The sequence below is a fragment of the Cynocephalus volans genome, chromosome 5 (genome assembly GCF_027409185.1).
Source record: "Cynocephalus volans isolate mCynVol1 chromosome 5, mCynVol1.pri, whole genome shotgun sequence".
NCBI lineage: Eukaryota > Metazoa > Chordata > Mammalia > Dermoptera > Cynocephalidae > Cynocephalus > Cynocephalus volans.
The window spans coordinates 35,891,271-35,896,726 of NC_084464.1; the positions used below are offsets into that span (position 1 = coordinate 35,891,271).

The 5,456-nt window shown below is 32.9% G+C and overlaps 1 pseudogene; it reads left to right on the top strand.

Moving 5' to 3' along the window:
- The first annotated feature begins 367 nt into the window (after nt 1–367).
- On the top strand, nt 368–465 carry LOC134379398 (small nucleolar RNA U13; annotated as a pseudogene).
- Nucleotides 466–5,456: the final 4,991 nt, after the last annotated feature.

The following is a 5,456-nucleotide window of genomic DNA, read 5'->3' on the forward strand; positions in this document are numbered from 1 at the left end:
GAAAAATAAAGACATACATGGAAAAGTACAAGGAAGAGATATGAACTATGATTGAAGTGTGAACTAAATGTTACAGCAACACAAAGAGCACAACCAATTCTCACCAGGAAGTTTTAGGCCTCTAAGGATGAACTAGATGGAGAGAGAAGAGGAGAGGTATTTCAGAGAAGGAAACATCCCACCCAAAGGCACAAACCTTGGAAGAAGGTGACATACGTGGCATATTTGAAAAGAGGCGAGGAGGCTGGAGCTCATCTTAGTCCTTTGAAGACATGTAATTTTGGGCGGGGGGGGGACTTATCAAAAATATTTAAAATCCAAGTCTAATAGATAAAATAGTAGATAAAATCTTAGTAAAAACCACTTGATCCTTTGTTGGTTCATAAGCATGATGGTTGGGTTTTCACACTATTGTGAGATGTGCCTCCCAGTAAACCTTATTACCATGTTAACTTAGCAAAGAAAAAAAAGAAAAAAAAAATTTTTTTAAGTTCAATCATGGGTTATAAGCTGGTTCTCAGGGAGTGTCTCAGTTAAATTTACAAACTTGAACAATAGCAATAGAAATAATTACTTAGAGTATAAATCCCACTTGGATACATACATTTTGGTAAGTGTATTTAAAATTAGTCTTAACTTCTTTCAGTCCAATTTTATATTCATTGTTCAACTAAAGAATTTGTGAAAAGTAGAAATTAATAAAATCCTGGCTTCAAATTATGTTTGACATTTTTGGCCCAATTACTATGAAGCAATCAGTCTGTGGTATTAAGCTAAATGGTCGGAGACTCTTAAAAATATTAAAAAATAAGAACACACCTTTCTCTTGGTCTCAAGCTATCTATTGCTTACAGTTTACAAGTAAAGAAATAAAATGTTTTCAGCTTTTTCTAGGATCATTTATATGGTTTTATCTCATACTATATTTTTATTTTTATTTTTTTATTTTTTTTTAAGGGATAAATTTGAATTTTATTATTTGCAAATTGTAGATAAAGTTTCAATGAAACAATAATATTATCATTTATTCAGTACATGCCAGGAATCTTACTTGGTTCTTTACATACATGATTTCATTAAATTCTCACAATATCCTTGCAAGGAAAGTATTAGTATCCCTGCATAGATAAGGAAATAAGTGTTTCTTGATCTCTTGAAGTATGAGGCTAACAGAAGAGTGTGACAACATTGACTACAAGGTTTCAACTTTAGGAGACTATTATTCATTTTTTCTATGATCTCAAAGTCCAATAAGTCTCAATACTCTTTTTTTTTTTTCCAGGTTCATACTATATTTTTAGTTATTTTTATTAGATCTTGTAGAAAGAATAAGCAAATTATTGTCAAAAGTTAAATTACTTTTAGTCTTTTGATGATTGTTTCTGATTATCAAATAAGTAAATGTTTCTGGTAGAAGATGTGAAAAATACTGGAAAACCTAAAGAAAAAGATAAAAATCACCCATGACTCTATCTCAGTCATTATTCTGGCTATTAAATGTACATCTTGGTCATTCTTCTACTTATTCGTATTTTTTTTTCAAAATTGCAGTCATTGTACAAATGTTTTGTATTATATTTATTTCATTTAACAATATGTTATAAATATTGACCAGAAGAAAATTTAGCTTTTCCAAATTAGAAAAGAAAAGAGAAAAAATGATCAACTTGGCAATGGAGCATCAATTTTTTTCAATATTAAGGAATAACCAAAATGCTTCATTAAATACAATGTCCTGCTTGGCAAGTACTCTACATTTCGTGTATCAATTAATTTTCTTTTTTCTGTTCTTTGAGTTTTAAATTTTATTCCTGATTTTTTTTCTTTCTTGAAAATTCTTCAAGTGTTGACAAATTACATAATTTTTTTTCCATTAAAAGCTTTAATATTAGTTTGCTGTTTTCATTCCAATGAAATAAAATTGAATTTATTTACAGGGAAAAGTAACTTTCAGCAACCAAGCAGGACTTACTTAGCTGAACAAAGGCCAAATGCAAGCTGATGGTCACTATGACCATTCTACTGGATGGTATTCCAGTTCAAGGAAGTATGGAAGAAATTAAACCCACTGCCATTAAAAATAGAAATTATTTGTCTTTATGGAGTAAAACAAAGAATACATTTGGAGCTAGTTATCTTAAGTCTGCAGTGGGTCTTGCCAACTAAGCTTTTTCTTGTGGTTTGAATGTCCCCCAAGCTGATGTTGGAACTTAACCCCCAATATGATGGTGGAAGTTGGGACCTTTAAGAGGTGACTGCATCATGGATCCAGACTGGATCATGGGGATTGTAGCCTCATGCATGGATTGATCGATTCATGGAATGATGGGTTGATGGTTTAATGGGTTGTCATGGGCGTGGTTCTGATAGCTTTATAAGGAGAGCAAGTGAGAAGGTTAGCTCTTTTGTTCATGCCATCCACACCATGTAATACCTCAGTCGACAATTGACTCTGTAGAGAGTCCCCATCAAGAAGAAAGCTGTTACCAGATGTGCCCCCTGGACCATGGACTTCCCAGTCCCAAAACTGTATGAAATAAACATCATTTTCTTATAAATTACCCAGTTTGGGGTATTCTTCTATAAGCAACAGAAATGAATGAATACACTGTTCTCACAGTGGGTTTAATTTCTTCCATACTGTCTTGCACTGGAATACCGTCCAGTAGAACGGTCATAATGACCATCAGCTTGCATTTGGCCTTTGTTCAGCTAAGTCCTGCTTGGTTGCTGAAAGTACTTTTCCCTGTAAATTCAATTTTATTTCATTGGAATGAAAACAGCAAACAAATATTAAAGCTTTTAATGGAAAAAAGAACTTTATGGAATTAGTCAACACTTGAAGAATTTTCAAGAAAGAAAAAAATCAGGAATAAAGTTTAAACTCAACGAACGGAAAAAAGAAAATTAATTGATACACAGAATGCACTGCATTAGAAAGTAAAAGAGAAAAAATGATCAACTTGACAATGGAGCATCAATTTTTTCAATATTAAGGAATAACCAAAATGCTTCATTAATTACAATGTCCTGCTTGGCATTTATTGTCAAATAACCAAATGTTTATATTAGAAGGCATGGGAAAATACTGGAAAGCCCCCAAAAAATAAAAAATAAAAATCAATTATGAGTCTGTTGTAGCCACTATTTCAGTGAATACTCCTCCCAGTCTGAGATGTCTAAGATCCATCCAAGTTACCACACATGATGAAATCTATCTTTCGTTAGTGGTTTAGTGCAGTGTTTTTTAAACTTCAGATCATGACCCTTTAGTAGATTGTAAACTCAATTTTAGTACATGATAAGTAGCATTTCAAATTTTGAAATAGAAGAGAATGGAATTCAACATATTTGAGTGCGTTACATAATATAAGAGTAAGTATAATGTCCAAAATGTTTGTTTCAGGTATACGTGTCAGTGAGTAGGTAGGTACTGAGTAAGCCTGTGGGTTATGATTTGAAGGAGCCCTAAATCTCTGTGTTTACATATATTAAACATGTCTATCCTTTTGCAATGTATGTGACCTTTTAGTAACAACCAAGCCAGATGTAAGGTGACTGTTTAACAATCGCATGGGTCTTCTGCAAATTAAGTTTGATTTGGTCTTTATTTTGAAAAACTTGATATAAAAATACTACTATAAAATTCAAAATCCATTCACATTATCACAAGAAATTTTATCATTACATTCATTAATGAAATAGGAAGCGTGTTGAACTGTTTACATGTATCGTTGAATGTTATACATTTTTGAATAGTTGTAAAAACGGTTTTAAATTTTATATCACCTTCTTTTGCCAATAAATTCTCATACCTGATAACTCTTAAGAAATCAAAAAGATCGTTATTGAAGAGTCTTAATCAGAAATTTCATTAACCATTTCAAACATAAAACCTGATATGCAATGGTAATGTTTGCAGAAGCAAGTTCAAATTTATAATTAAAAATTTAGAGTGGAAATTATATATAAATTCAATTTTTAAAACTTTGTACAAATCCAATAATTTTTGGTTTTGGTTTTATGCCATAATAATATGAAATATAAAGGAAAGTCTTTCCATCATGTTAAAGAACAATGCTGTTGACTTGAACAAGGCTCAAAAATTATCACTGACACATGTGTAGATATTTCATGGTGAGGGGAATAAAGTTTTAAAAAGCTAGTCTTTCATAAAGAACTGCAAATGAGTGTCATCACCACTCTTTCAATACAGTGGTATAAATGATTTTTGCAGTTTATTCAGAATGACTTTTTATGACAGGGTTCTGTAATTGACGTGTCTCACCTAGTGGACCGACTAGGGATACTAGATCAGGAAGGGTTACCTCTAATCAAAGTAGCCACAATACCTGGAGAGATCCTTTACTTGAGACTTCAAGAATAAGATAAAAAGTGTTTGTTAAGAAAGACAAATCTCTTGTATTCATTTTACTTTAGAAATACCTCAAGCATTAGTGTAGACCACCGCCTCTGAGTACTCTTGACGGTTGGATTTGTTGGATATGCATAACCCATTTACTTAAAGGAATGGCCCCTGACACAATCTATCTTTCATTAGCCTTCTTCCAGGACCTTCTCATCCTGTGTCATGTGCTATATCAGTCTTACCTCATGCTTTCTTCACTAGATTTGGGCCCTCCTTATTTGACGATCTGTCCTATTTCAAGCACAATCACTTAGAGCTCACTTGTGAAAACAGAGACTGACCATAGACTCGAGATTTTAAGCAAGGTCTTTTCACGTACAAGAACTGAATTACAGGTAAGAAGGAGCAGATGCCTTACTAGCCAGAAGCAGGGACTACTATATAGTCCAGTCCCTTGATAGATCAAATTGCAAGTTTTCTTTTTATTCATACGTATAGACCCCTCTAAGCATTGCTTTGTGATCAGCCTGAGAAGTGAGATTGTGAAGTCACAAGTGAGCAAGTGCTATAAAGGCTGTTTAAAAGGGCTACTGATAAACAAATATTTGAAGAGGTCACAGTCTGTATCCAATAAATGGTATGGATCTATAAAGGTGCCACAGTGTTATCTTGGAGAGTAAAACATTGGAGATATATAAAGAAATCTCAGTGTTTGTCCACAGTAGTAAAACATTGAGATAATCTTTGTTGGTTGAGATTTTAACTTTTACAAAACATGACATGAATTTCTATTGAGAATGCCTTCCTCTTCCATACCAAGACAATACATATTGATATGTATAGAGACATCCCTTCCCACATGCTCTGCAAATTAGGTAACCTGCCTATTTTACTTATCAGCTAGGAGTGGTTTCCCTCTAATTTTACATCCTTGGTCTTTGTTATCAATCATGTTCTGCATATTCAGACCAGAAGTCTCATCAAGTTCATCAGGAAGCCTAACAACTAATACGTGCACAATAAACATTTACAAATAAACAAACTAAAAGGAACACATACTTCATCCACTTTAGTAAAAAGAGTAATC